At 43.1% G+C, this 15,558-nt stretch overlaps 1 protein-coding gene across 3 annotated transcripts in view; it reads right to left on the bottom strand.

Annotated features, from left to right (window-relative positions):
• STOX2 (storkhead box 2) overlaps nucleotides 1-15,558 on the bottom strand; it is a 207,094-nt gene that overhangs the window by 113,157 nt on the left and 78,379 nt on the right. The window lies entirely within an intron of this gene.

Below are 15,558 nucleotides of genomic sequence, written 5' to 3'. Positions count from 1 at the left end.
GACTTAAATCCACACACCTCCTTCAGACTAATCAATCTTGAAAGTTTTCTTTTCTCAATTCTGTTTGCAGGTCACCACAGAGCTGCTTCCCAAGCCAGTGAAAAACCACACGACAACACAGATGGATTTTAAAGGAGGAATCTTTTTTCAACACGTCGCTTCCTGTGATTCAAAGAAATGTTACACGTGAACAATTAAAATCATATATGAAAAAATAAGCAAAGCTCCAAGAGTTTCCTGTTCTATCCAATTACAGTAATTTTTTAAAAGATATTTAAATTCCTGACTCTATTTAAGAATAACTACTTTAACTCCCAGCAAATTATAGGACTTTTATGTGATATCATTTAATAATTACTAATAACATTTTAACTTTAATATAGAATAAAAAATACATAGATGAGATTAATAATTTCTACTAAGTCCATTGGAGAGATTTTTTCCAACTTTCCTTCAATATTTCAAAATTTAAGTAATTAGCCTTCTGGGTAATAATCTTTAGTCTTCCTATTATTATTCATTTGATACTTTAAAGGTGCTATGAGACTTCTATTTCAAACAGAGAGGGTTAACTATAACCTAATAATCATTTGCAGTAGCTTTCATTAGTTACCATGTTATTTATTATTCAACTAGGGCATTTTTTTCAAGTAAAAAGGATGCTATTAATTACACTAGGACAAAACGCTTGACCAGAACCCTCCTGGTCCAACAGGGACATATGGTCACTCTATTTTTAGTGAAAGAAGGCTGGTCAAAAAGTATAATTTTTGCTTTATAAGAGGAACAAATAAATGTAAGTAGGGAGACAAGAAAAACTGCCAGTATGATCAGATATTTTAAAATGTAAAATAGTAGCATTTGGGGGTGTCACCATATACTCTTCTTTGTCCCCTGACTAGTGGGGGTGGAGGCTCAAAGACCTGTGGCCAAAGTTTAATTTTTGGCAAGACATATATTGCATTGGTTCTGCTATGATCCCATTTACCCAAACCAAAAATTGGCTGAGGTAATTCCATCTGATGGCAAACGCTTCCTGTAAGGAGAATACACAATACAGCATAACCTGCATTCCCCAGCCTTTCCCCCGCCTTGTTTTCCCAGTTCCCACAAAGAACGAGGGACTACCTTCGTAAGAGGCCAGCGGGGGCTCCCTCCAGGCCACCAAGCTGAGTGCTGGCAGCAGGGGGAAGGGACAAGTGCCAAGTCCTAACATTTTGCACGTGGGCTGCGCTTTGTAACACAGACTAGACTAGAGGTGAGCGCCCGCCCTCGTTTCAGCCTACAGGTGGGTTTCGTGTGGACACACCTTTGTGCCAGTCAGGAACCTGCTACCTCTCTGTCTTCGTGGCTTCTCAGAAGAAAGGAGTGAAATATCCTAGAAATGGGAAAAGGCCAAACCCAAATAAGAAGCTACGAGAAAGAGACAGAAGGCAATAAAGGAAAGAGAAAGTTGAATCCAGAGATAGGATGGAGACACTGTTTTGCGACACAGTTTTCTTCCAAAATCTTAGAGGGAAGCTGATTTCCAGAGAATATCTGATCTGGCTTCCTGGCTCCAGACACTGCGTGTTTAAACATCTCCAAGTTCTTGGAGGTGAGCCTCCTACAGAGTTTTCCAGAGCCAGGACACATTTTTAGACCTAAATTATTTCAGTTTCAGACCTAAAGAAATCCATCCATGTTTGGTGTTGACAGATAAATGTATTCATTGGAGCCAGCACCTATATGCTAGTGAATGGGTGGCATGGCAAATGGGATATTTGAAATTTAGATCCTGTAACAATTGAAATATAACTTGCTTAGATGAGAGGCTAAACACGTCTTAAGTACGCATCAATTATGAGAACATCCAATTTGCTTTCACATGTCATGACAGACCATTATAATCAACACCATAACCTCAGCAACTAAAACAGAAAAGCTTAAAAGGAAGTGATTTTATGCACTTGTCAGAGTTCACAAATGACCAAGTTCAAGAGCTGCAGCACTGCACTGTACCCAAGAAATCAAGGCAAAAGGTTCCTCCAGCCGTGTGCACCTGCAGGTTTCTGGGAGGTGGCTCACAGGCTGTAGAACAGGAGAACAGAGGGGAGAGGCCTTGAGCTATCTTGGAGGGGCACAGTTCTCTCCACCCCCCGCCCAGAATCTTGCTAAGGCAAGGATTTCCCTGCAAGGATTTTGCTAAGGCGGAAGAGTTTAGGAATTAAAAGTGATTACTCTGGAGCACATCTCTCAGTGTCTGAATCCCAGCATCTCTACTTCCCAGCCCGGCAACCTCAGACATGTCCTATAAACAGCTCTATCCCTCAGTTCTTCCTCTGTAACATGGGGAAGACAAAAGTGCCAATTTAATGGGGTTGTTCTGAGGATTAAATGAAATATGTGCCTGGCAATCAGTTAGTGCTCAGTAAATGTTAATTTAATTCATTTTAGTTGACACCCTCGACCGGGTCCAGTGCTGAACACACCCTGGCTGCCAGGTCAGGTGGTGCACCCCCTGGGAAGCTCAGAAAGTTCTTTATTGTGCCATGCTAAATCATTTAAGTAGTCTCTTTCTCTCTTAATGTCTTCTCTTCTTCTATTCTTTTAGTGATTACCCCGATATTTCAACAGGCATTCTTGAACTTGAAAAAAAATCTAAAATAAATCACCATCTCCATATTCTCCCAAACAATACAAATACCTGACAATGATTCAACTCTGTACAAACATATATTGGCTCCCAGGTTATTGTTTCATTTCCTTCCTTCCTTCTTCCTTTCTTTCTTCCTCCATCTCTTGCTTCTTTTCCCTCCCTCCCTCCCCCCTCTCCTCCCTCCCCACTCCTGCCTTCCTGCCCCCCTCCTCCCTCCCTCTCCCCCGCTCCTTTCTCTGTCCCCCCCTCTTTCTTTTACTGTTTTAAATAGTCAAACCTTGTTGCAATTTACCCTGTTTACCAGTTTCTTTGCTCAGCATGAACAGGTCAGTTTCCCTGGGGCTGAGTTGCTAGCTTAATGGTACAGAAACGTGGATGGAGCTAGATTTGCGTTTTACGAGATTGAAGAGCCAAGAAATGCTATGAAATATTTCACCTGGAAATTTATAGTGTTTTTTTTTTTTAATTCGGGGGCTTTTGAGGATATACGGTCTGCTCTATTGCTGGAAATGGAATCAAGCAGCTCACTTTTTCTTTTGTCTCTGACAGGAAGAATTTCTTAATAATTATAAAATGTGAGTTTTTCACCAAAAAAAAAGAAAAATAGAGAACATTAAAAGAAACACACACACACTCATGAAACAAAAGTTCTCAGACATCCTTTACCATTTTCACAATCAGTCATGCATGATATGGTGATGGTCCCCTCTCTCTCTTTCTCTCCCCCTCCCTCCCTCCCCTCCCTCCCTTCCTCCCTCATCAGTGGGCTTAAGGCAACGTGGCCATGTGGTCATTCAGAGACCTGCTGAGAGGGCAACCCCTAAGAGGCAGCACAGCACAGCAAGGCTCAGGGAGATGGTGTGGGGGTGATGGAAAGCACACCAGGCTGGTCCCAGGGTTCTTAAGCTCATGTCTTCCTTCCACTACGAACTTCCTCTGGCATCTTGAGCAAGTGTCGCGTAACTTCTCTGCTCCTGTATTGTTTTACCCACCAACCTCAACGAGGTACTGGAGAAGATAAGAGCTCTGTGAAGAACACTTAAGTAAGGAGAAAGAACACCAGCACGGAAGTTCTATGCCAGCCTTTAATAATTCCCAGTAGTCAACTCACCAAACCTCTATGACTCTCAATATCTTCATTTAGAAAAGGTGGGAACTGCACTCAACAGCTGCCGTGTCCCTTTCCTGGCTCAAACACCATGACGTGCTATTATAAAGCGATAAGAAATATGCAGACATTCTGAAGGCTATGGAAAGCACTACATCTCACTTTTATTGATATTTAGAAGAGTTGATTAGGGCCAGAGTAACAATAAATACATGGTAAGTCATTGTTCTATTTCTTTGTGACTTTGAGATGATAATAAAGCAAGTCATGGTAAAATTTTACTTTGGAACAACAGGAAGAGTAAAAAGAAATTCTTAGGAACTCAGAATTTGACACTATTGGTTATGCCAGTTCAATGCTAAACACAGAATTTGAAGTCAGGCCCCAGTTTAAGTCCTGGCTCAGCTTCTTACCTCCTCTGTGTCCCTGAACAAATTATTTAACCTCTATAAGCCTGCGTCTTCTCATCTTTAAAATAAGAATGGTAAAAATATATAGTGGTCAACTTAAATAATATATGTAGAGCTCTTGGCTCAGTCTTATATCCAGGAAGTCCCTGCCATCAAAGATGAGCAAGTGGGCTAAAACTTAGTAAAGTCAAGGATTTTCACTAAGTATTTACCTGATTAAGACTCAGTCTTATTTGGGGGAGAAAAGCTTGTTTTGTTTCCCAAAGACTAAAGAAAAATAGAAGTAGCAACGCAGCTCTACTTGGTGTTTGCTGGGCAAAAAACAAAGGATTGCGGTCTGGGTAGAAAACACCCACCAAATGAGATGCCCAGGTACTCCCTCATCTTCCCCACTGATCCGGGACCCTCCACCCACGTACAGACCACCAGCAGCTGTGTCTGTTCAACAACACTGCCTAAGCCAGCACCTCGGACCCTCCAGGGGGCCGGCCCGCCATGCAGGGCACCTCTCCCATCCCCTTTGGCACAGCTCGTGGCCATCCTCCAACACAGAGCAGATTTGGAAACCATTAAAGTTCCAAAGAGAAGATGAGTAAAATTTTAGTAAAAATTGGTACCGTCGATGAAGCATTATATTGTAGAAAGCACAACACTCAAAGCCCTCCATAGACTGGGGCCTTAAATCCCAGGGATTTTAACCTCAGATGACACAATGGCATGGTCCCACGGTCTCTGCACCTCCTAAGAGGTAAAGCCTCCACCCTTTCTGATCCTACTCAGTCCCCCAATGGCATGCACACACACATCGGGTGCTGCCAGAGACCGTACACACTGCCCTGAGTTCACCATGGCTCCCGGGCCCATGTGATCAGCCTGCCTGGTTTTCTATCTCCTCGTCAATCTCTGATTCTTGGCCAGATCTCCCCGTTTTGAAGTCTTCTATGTGTTGACCTGTGTTTCTAACCGTGGTCTATCTCCCCTTCACAGTGTGGGCATCCCACCCAGGCTCTCCTCCCACCAAATGAAGGTACCACCTTCAACTTCAGCCTACCTGTTGCTGGCTTCCCCACCCACGCTGGTCCTACCTCAGATCCAACCTGACCTAACGGATGGCGGAAGTTGGGCAGACACAAGCCAGGGAGGCATAAAATATGGCATCCAAATATACAGGCAAAGGGTAAGGGCACCGGAGGGGTGGAGGATAGGTATGAATCGAAAATTAGGGGGGTCTTTCTTCTGCAAGAGGGCGTTGGGGATTTCACTTCCGGATCGAGAGAGCTGAAAGGAAGCAGTTGGCATATTTTTATCAAACTAGGAAGACTTAAAGGAAGAGGTAGGAAGGTAGGAAGGGAGAGAGAAATTAACATGCTGAGAGGAGAGCATCCCAGGACATGGAGCTTGTGCAGGGGACCGGAAGTCAAGAATGAACGGAGAGGAAGTGTCGGTGGAGAGAAGCAGAAGTGAGCCAGTGACTCTGGACTCAGGCTGCGCCCGGCAGGTGCCCCTGCAGACCTCGTGCCCGTCCCCAGCCAGGGCCCTCCAGTGCCAAGGTCCTCTGATTCTAAGTTGCTGCAATGCTGGAAAAAAGAAAGTTCACCTTGCTCAAAGGCTCAGGCCCATCAAACTTTACTAACTTAATGTTTTCATTTTTATTGTTTGTTTGTTTAAGGTGAGAATTCGTTTGCATTAGTTTGCTAGGGCTGCCAGAACAAAATACCACAAACTGGGCAGCTTCAACAACAGAAACCGTCTCACAGTTCTGGAGAAATCCAAGATCAAGGTGTGCGCAGGGTGGGTTCCTTCTGAGAGCTGGGAGGTAGAATTGCTCCAGGCCTCACTCCTAGCTTCTGGAGCTTCAGTGGCCATCTTGGCATTGCTTGGCTTCTGCTGCATCACCCCTGTCTTCACACGGCATTTCACCGTGTGCACATCTGTGTCCAAATTTCACTGTTTTATAAGGACACCAATCACATTGGATTAGGGGCCACACTACTCGAGTATGACCTCATCTTAACTAACTGCATCAGTAACAACCCTATTTCCAAATAAGGTCAGGTTCTGAGGTCCCGGGGGTTAGGACTTCAACAGGAATTTGGGGGGCACACAATTCAACCTGTAACAGTGTTGTTGATGACAATCCTTGGACTCCTTCAAACTCCTAAACCAAAGCTGGATTCATTCAGAAAAATAAATAAATAAACCAAGCGAGATGGCCCAATAATGCTTCAAGAACTTTTTCGGCAGCTTATAAAAGCAAAACTTCCCTTTTGAGAAAACCTGTGCATATCACTTACACAGGAAAGAAGCCAACTTGTTTTCTGTGCTCGAGAGAAAGGGAGCATTTGCCCCTTTCCCTCGTCCAAAGCCAAATTAGCCCAAGAAATAAGGGGTAAATCAGCTCTGCCCTATGGCCACCTGCATAATTGCGGGGTTTGAACACTTTCCAAAAGAATGAAGTGGGAGAAAGAGGTGGGGGAAAAGCAACACTTGAGATGTTTAACTCTCATTAACAGGAACAAGAATCTGTCTCGTTCCTGTGCAGGCTGTGTGAACCTCTAGCTTCTTCCTTGCCAAGCCCCAGGGCCCATAAATAAGCAAGTCAGAATAAGAGGTAACCACGGGATTGGCAAAGAGCAGGCAGGAGCACACATCCAGATCCCAGCTAGGCACTGCTGTCTCCGCCAGACCTCACAGAGGCTTCCTCCTCCGCGCTCCTTCAAGGCCAGGAGGAAACAAGCAGGACGGGGCCTTGATATACCTGGGATCTGGAGGGCACAACAGAGAGGCGGGGCATACAGGGTCTAGAGGCCGCCTGCCCAGGTAAATGCACTGGGCCACTGACCATCCCCGTATGATCACCCCGAGTCTCAATTTCCTCAACTGGAAAATGGGGATAATAATAGAACTCAGGGCTGCTGTAAGATTCAAATCAATTAATCCACATGAACTGCTTAGACAATGCCTGGTACAGAGAAGGCACTGCAAATGTTAGCTACTATTAGTACTGCTTGGGAGGCATAGGCTTGGGGGGTGGTTCTTGCTTGGAGCCTTGAATCTCCATCCTTTGAAAAATGAACTTGTCTCATAAATAAAAAGAAAATGGAGATCTCCAACACCCTAATTTTCTCCCACGGTGAAAGAGGATACAGATGCGTCTAAGATACTTGCCTCCATCCTCAGGTATTAAAAAGATCCTGGATCTAACAATTGTCAGATGCATAACCTTGAACAAAGTCCAAAAATCTCTACTAGGCCATCGTTTCCTCCAAGGTAAAATGGGAAAAGTGGCTTTCCCTTAACGTGTGTGAAGAATAAATATGAAAATGTATGTAGTGCGTTCAGCAGAGTAACTGCTCACGACTGGTGAAGGGTTTGGTCATGAGCGGCAACACGTCTCATTATAAAGGGGGAAAGGAAGGTCGATTCTGGACCTCTAGAAGCCTTTACACTGCCTTAGTGACAACTGTGGTGGTAGGGGGGGAGTTTCCTTTCTAAGGACATATTACTTTATCTCTCTCACTGTATAAACCCCTGATGTGAATGATGTCCTCCAGCTAAGACATCCTCGTGCAGGGCAGGGCTGCACAGCCCTGCATCAGGACCATCGCATAATGGTCCTGAGCTGATGTGCCATAGAAAAGGCTCACAACATGGAGAGGAACGTGTTGTTCAAGGACCTCGCATGATTCTTCATGCAGAGACGGCTTTTAACGAGTATTTATTTGTAGGAGGGAGGGAGGCGGAGAAGAAAGGAGGTGATGGGAGTTGTCATCAAGGATTGTCTGTTCTATGTTCAAGCAGAGGGATGTCAGTGTTTGGAGCAGTGCTTTTCAGAGGGTAAACAGGTAGTTGAGAGAAAGATGGTTAGAGGAAAAAGACTTAGTTGTTGCCCCTCCTTTGCTATGTATCTTGCCCTACTAATACCTGCCTAATTCCAGCCTGGTTCTCTCTTCACTCACACCTGGGAAGCCCTGTGACAGCGTGCCAAGAGCTGCAGACACAGAGCAGCTGCCCAAGTGCCAGCTCTTTCCCCACTTCTTTTGTGTCCCCAAGCATCCCCAATGGGCTCACAGACACGCAGGCAGGATTTATTCTCAACGTGTGTGTTGTCGAAACATCCAGGGAGTCCCACAGTTAGAAACATCCCATTTACAAAGCATCTCTTGGGTACAAGACCCATCTCCAAGGACGCCTTCCCAATGCCCATCCTTTCTGCTTTGCAAGACAACCTGAACGACCCTTATCTGGCATCTGTCTACACCTTCTGGCAACCATCTGAAATGCTGCCACGGCCTCTGGCTTTCATACCCTGTAGGGCCCCTCCTTCTGCCGCCTGCTCTTTATTCCCTTCCACAATCCTCTGTGTCCACCCTGTCACTCGGGCCCTAATCTCTGGGGCCAGAGAAGTTCACTCCCTCTGGCCAGCAGCCTCAGAGGACACTGGACTCAAAGTCCTTTTCCATGCAAACACTGGAATAGAAGGGGCTACAGTGCCCCTGTGTAGGGGACTTTCTATTGGCTGGGGCCTTGAGCTATTGGCCAAATGTAATAAATGAACTTTAAAGACATATGCATTTTTAAAAATTTATTTATTTATTTATTTATTTATTTTTGGCTGTGTTGGGTCCTCGTTTCTGTGCGAGGGCTTTCTCTAGTTGCGGCGAGCAGGGGCCACTCTTCATCGTGATGTGCAGGCCTCTCACTGTCGCGGCCTCTCTTGTTGCGGAGCACAGGCTCCAGACGCGCAGGCTCAGTAGTTGCGGCTCACGGGCCCAGTTGCTCCGCGGCATGTGGGATCCTCCCAGACCAGGGCTCGAACCCCTGTCCCCTGCATTGGCAGGCAGATTCTCAACCACTGTGCCACCAGGGAAGCCCAAGACATTTGCATTTTTAAAGGAGGGTTTCCTACAAATCCCACCGTCAGAGAGTTACACAGCAAAAGGATGAAAGAGGAGGACCTCGGGAAGATGGTCTATCAGTGAGGGAGACACAGAGATGCTACTCAGCCACCGGGCTGGACGTCCACATCTTTAGCTTCCAGAAGCTGGGGCATCTCCTCTTCCCTCCTTGGCACCACTAACACAGCAAAGAAGAGGCAGCCAGCCCCGGCGCAGTCCCACAGCTGCAGGAGAATCACCGTAACTCAAGCCCGGCGAGGAGGCCGCACACAGGAGGGGAGGATGGCACAAGGCAGGCCTTCGGAGACCCCGGTGGTCACAAAACAGCTGCTCCAACTACAGGATTTATCAGTGATGTAATCCCTCTCTCTCTCTTTTTTTTCTGAAACACTTGTCCTTCTTAGACCAGCCAAAACCAATGGCAGAGAGAAAAGGTAAAACAAACATACAACAACAACAAACACTGCAAAAGATGAGGAGGGAGGACTTCGTTCAGATTTGGAAAGGTGGTGCGGGGCCAACTGATGACTGTGATGGGGGTGGGAGGAAAAACTTTCAGCAAATCTCCAGGCTGGCTGTGGCCCCAGTAACCACATGACACAGGTGTATTATGTCCCGGAAGTGACTCTGACCTAGATAGAGCGAGTCTCCAGCGCGTTTCAGATCACACTTCTCTCCACTGTTAAGTTTCGGGTGTGTGGTGACAGGAACACAGCACCAAGCACACGGCTGTACTTCCACGGCTAATTTTTTTCTTTTCTACCAGCTGGTTTATACACTGGGGTGTTCACTTTCATGACTGCTGCCTTCAGGAAAATCTTGCTTCCTGCTTCTCATCCCCAGGATCCAACTTTTCCTAATTTTTCTCTAAGGAAGAAAAAGCCTCCTGTAAACATTTCTGGCATTAGCCAGCTTGCCAAAATTCCTAACTTTCTCATTACTGCAGACAAGCATTGAGGAGATTTTTTGTTTTGGACTTTATATCCTGCAACTCAAATTCCACGCCCATCTGAATGTGTTAATGAGATGGGGTCGTCATTCAAAACCGGCTCTTGGCTTCCATCACTGAAGACATTTAACAGAAGGAGTTGAAGTAATAAGAAATGCACTATCAACCGTGTCTCCCAAAAGAATCAACATGTCTCCCCTAACTTGTAGTGAAGAGAATGTGTCCCCAACCATAAAATATTTTATATCCCATGCTAGGAAACTAGAGCTCTAGGAGCTGAAGGTATTCACATACGCTGACACAAAGGAAAAATCTGTCACGAACCTGCCACCAAAAATAGCCACAACTTTCTCTTTTTCCGTGGTAACAAGTTTCTTTCATACACTGATACTTGACTTGAAGGGATACAAAGACAACAGCTGCAATGTCTTTGGAAAACATCACATTAAAATTTACTAGTTTAGGTAGAAAGGAGAATTAAAACACTGCAAAATCAAGTGAATATCTAGTAAATTCCTTGGTGATTGTAAACTCGTGGCATGTTTTTATCAGTGATTTTGACAGTCCTTTATAGCCCCTCTCTCTTTTCATTGACCTAAAATGCCCACCATTCTTAACTGCATGTGTTTCGCCTTTGAAAGGAAAAACATATTTGAAATAAAATGGTCATACAATATTTATAACAGATTTTTTTAAACAAACTATAGGATATTTGATAACATTATGGAATTACTGCTAATTTATTTCAGTTAATAGTAGTATTGTGGTTATGCTTTTTAAGTGCTGATCTTTTGGAGGTGCATACTGATATATTTATGGGTGACATAATACGATGTCTGGATTGCTTCAAAATAATCTGGGGTGGGAGAGTAGGTAGGGATATAGATGAAACAAGATGAATCATGAATTGAACATTGTCGAAGCTGGCTATTGGGCTTGTGTTTCTACTCTCTCTACTTTTCTGCACATTAAAAACTGTGCAAAATAAAAGGAAAAAAAGTAACAGCTATATAAGGTGGTCTAAGTTTTTAAAATCTCCAACAATAACATACATTCCTTGGAAAATTTTCCTCCTGAGTCTGAAGAGAGGTGAAAAATATCACTACCTCCTATTCTGAAACCAGTGACCAAGACACTGGAACAGGAGTTAGGCAACCAGGGTTCTAGCCTGGGTTTTGCCACTTTCTGGCTTTGTGACCTTTAAACAAGTCCTTTGACTTCTGTGGGCTTCGTTGCTTCATTTCTAAAGCAAATGGGTCAGACCAGAAGTTTCCCAAGGTCTCTTCCAGCTATAAGATACTATGAAATATGAAGCCCACTTAAAAATAAGCAGCAAAATATCCAGACAAGCAGTTTAAAGGGCAACTCAGGCATAGTAAATCCTAACAGCTGCTAAAACTCTACAACACATTTGTCCAACTACAAGAACTAAGCATTCAACCTAAATGTTGGGAGAAAGATATTTTTCTGACATTGGCCAAAGTCTTGGCTTTGTTTCCTCTTTATGCAGCCAGAGGTAAACTCCAGAACTGGGATGGAATGAAGTGATAGAATTTAACTGAATTAAGTTTCGCTGAACTCTTGCAATGGCCCAGGATTAACTGACCTACTGGGAAATGGGAAAGAGTTTTATGTCTGGGAAATGCCCTGTTTTCGCTTTTGTAATTGCTAAAAAAAAAAGTGGGAACCCAGAACTCAAGAACCCATAAAGATCGATATAAATGGAGAGTAAAGGGTCAAAGAACAGAAAACTCCATATACAGAAAAACAAAGCCAGGTCTAACGTGGATCAAGGGAATGGCATTTCATCTCAGGGATTCAGTTTCCCAAATTCCATTTGGAAGTCCTCATAAAGAGAGAATAGACTGGAATCTGTTTTAGAACAAACAATTCCACTGTAATTTTTCAGAACAGTGAGTTGGGTATTTATGTACATCAGATCTGAAGCCCTAATATCTGTCACTTACCCATACTTCTCATAAAGCATATTGCAGAATGGTACTTTAGCTGGGGCCCTCGTTACATGTAATTAATTCAGTTCTAGGTCAGTTCAAGCTCAAACCAGTCGAAATCAGTTATTTTAAAGTTGTTGGTTCAAATTAGTTTCCACCTCCCAAACGGAGATGCCTAAAGATATATCTATCTATAATAATTTTGGTCATTATCTGCCGGTATTATGAAGCTACACGGGTGATGGCTCACATGCCAGAGAGAGAATAAAATCAGATGGAAAATTTAAATCATGGTATGAAATAGGCTTGAGTGAGGATGAGAATAACACAATTAAACATAGAAAAATTACTCTGTGCATTTCTGACTAAACAGCATCCTACATAGTGACTGCAATATTTTTATTAGGTTTTTCTATATACACCCATGTTGAATTCTGGTTTTCAAAAAACAACACTTCGATTTAGTCATTTAACAAATACTTATAGCCTAAAATGTGCCACAGTGATGTCCTTTCAATTCACTGAACAAGCCTTTTCTTGTTCTCCATGATTTGGCTTAAGATTTCCTCTCCCTCCTGGTGCCTGAGGTTGTACTTCTTGCCTGGACAATCTCTGAGCTTACAGGTAACTTCAGCAGCCCTTGGAGCTCAGATAAGATAATTTTACTTCAATCTCATTGAAGGTGAAAAGGATCTTTAAGAGGTTGGCACCACCCTACTGTACTGCTTGTCATATTTAAAGAAATTTTCACCCTCATTCTTTCACTTGGTACCTGAAACAAGAAAACCCAACCAATGAGACAAAACTAACTGCTATCTATACAGTGGTCTAAATTTTAAACATCCAACAGTAATATGTATTCCTTGGAAAAATTTCCTCCTGAGAGTGTACACAGATGGGAAAAAAATCACTAAATCCTACTCAGAAATAAATTACCAAACAGTCAAATCTACTACCCTACAATGCTCTTTATGTGTCAGAGGTAAGATGCTAAAATTTCACACTTTGGTTGTTCACATTTTAAAATGAGAGGAAAATAATAAAATAATGTCTAATCTTTCTGCTGTCTCTTTCACTACCTTTTCTGGGTCTATCTCTCTCCATCTCTTATCTTTATGGGCACAAATCCCACGGTGATCCCAACCTAAACATTTCAGTCTTATCTTTTCCATCTTCCATCCAAACACACTTTTTCTGGTATAGTTCGTGTAGATGACAAAAATTACCTTTGTCTCTGATCTGGCCATGACATTGTCTTTTTAAAATTCTAACAGTATCTTTCAATTCCTCTGCAAAATTAGCACAATGCTTTATCCTCCACATCATGTCTTTTGGCTTGTTTGGTTGGTTGGCTGGTTGACTGGTTTATACCTGGATATGTTAGATTGGAATCAAATGGTCTGACAGCTGGCAAAGAAGATTTTTAAAGTCATCTGCTCCTACACCTGCATTGTATGGTCAAGAAAATGAGGCACGGAGTGAGTTTACCAAGGCCATGCAGCACGTTGGCAGCCCAAAGTGCAGGAAGCCCCAGGTCTCTGACTCTGATTCAGTACTCTTTGTACCATAACACGCTCTCACCTTTTCATATTCCTCATTTCCATTCTTCCCAAGTATAACTGATCCCTCTTCTATTTATCATCTATTTATTATCTCACTCTCTAAGCCTCCTGTGAAGCCAGCCACACACCTAAAACAGTTCCCGCTCACCTCTCCCTCGACTCAGCAGTAGCAAACCAACTATGCCACTTGTAACTCCTAAAACTGTGCTCCATTAGGAGTTTGGGATTAACAGATAACACTACTATATATAAAAGAGATAAACAACAAGGACCTACTGTATAGCACAGGGAACTGTATTCAGTATCTTGTAATAACCTATAATAGAAAAGAATCTGAAAAAGAAAAAATATATATATATGTGTAACTGAATCACTTTGCTGTACACCTGAAACTAACACAACATTGTAAATCATCTATACTTCAATAAAATAAAATAAAATAAAAAAATAAAACTCTGCTCCAGATTTCTCCAAGAAGCTAATATACACAGCTGTCTAATGCAAAATGGGGAAATGTGCAACACAAATGCTAGGGATCCAACATTGCTAATGATAAATGATGTCGTTGAGATGTACCTTACTTTAACTTATGGCTACACAGGCCTTACTGACAGAGCCGCCATCGGAAGAGAAAATTACTAACCGTATCCCACTGGCCTGTCGCATTCTCAACCCATGTAAGATGTTCAGTTGCTGGTGAAACCACCCACTGAGGGAGTTCTGTGGCTGCCTCCATAGTACGCTTCTGGGAATTTTTATTCTCTTGGAACACTGTACATATACTTGCATTTGGTGTATTGGCTAAGAGTAGGAAGGTGTGTGAATGGTGCATGCAGGGTCCAGGGAGGTGGGGAAGGACGGGACGAGGAGAGGGAGTGGGGACAGCAGCTATAATAGGCGGGCAGGGTCCCATGGGCAATGGGTCAGTGTAGGCTGGGATGAGGCTGTCTGAGGTCACTGCAGCTAATTTATACCAACTTCCCCCCACACACATATACCCTTCAAACACGAAACTAATGACACATACAAGTTAATTTGAGAGAGATTTGTGGCTCTTTATCTTTTGTGGAAACAGGCTGTGAGCACTTGAAGTTGACTGTTGTTAAGTGCCAAGTCCTTTCATTACTGCAGCTATTTTTTACATGACAGATACCATTGTGCAGATTTCATCACAGCTTACAACTTCAAAAAAAAACTATCAATGAGTAAAAAACAATTCCAGAGAGTGGGGCTTTCACTGTAATTCTTTGGGTAAAAGAAAAACAAAGCAAAACCAAAAAAAAAAAAAAAAATTTAGGTTTACCCCTTACAGGCTATGCTTTGTGTTCCTAATCTCAATACAAAGGTTAGGATTAAAAGCAGTGGCATTAAAATCGCCTGCAGTCCCGGCTTTGAAGTCTAATGATGACAATAGCTGAAATCTTTGGCAACTTTTGAGAAGGCAGAGTCCCTCAAAATCCTTTGAAATGTTAAATACTAAATTGAAGAAGTCGTTATAGAGGAACATTTTTCATAAAAGGTGCACAATAAACATGCTTCTTAAATTCACACTCATTCACTTTTCTTTCAACACCAAAACTGCATGCATGTTCCCGATTTGCTATTGTCTGCAATTGGAATTCAAAATCAAAATCAGGAACCAACTTCCAGGATTAAGAGCAGGAAACAATTGTTAAAACAGAATAGTCGGTCCTTACGGAGTGACAAATATTTCTTACTTTGGAACTGCTCTCACTTTTTATGGGGCAAACCCTCCACTGAAGACCTAAGAGAAAATCTTTCCCAAAAGCAATCAAAAATTGTTTACTATCTCCAGCAAGGCCCGGCCTTGGCAAAGTTATAGAAAAGGAGCTTGAGCTGGACAGCTCTCTGGGTGGGGATCCAGCTCTCCTGGGTGCAAATCACAGCTCTTTCTGCGGCTAGCAGGTGGCCTTGGATGACTTCCTAAGCTGCCTGGAGCTCAGTTTCCTAGTCTAAAATAGTCCAGTGATCATTCTTACTGCAAAATACTGTTGTCAGGATTTAATGGGATAAATTATGT

The sequence above is a fragment of the Eubalaena glacialis genome, chromosome 20 (genome assembly GCF_028564815.1).
Source record: "Eubalaena glacialis isolate mEubGla1 chromosome 20, mEubGla1.1.hap2.+ XY, whole genome shotgun sequence".
Classification (NCBI taxonomy): domain Eukaryota; kingdom Metazoa; phylum Chordata; class Mammalia; order Artiodactyla; family Balaenidae; genus Eubalaena; species Eubalaena glacialis.
This window is presented reverse-complemented; position numbering and strand designations above follow the sequence as displayed.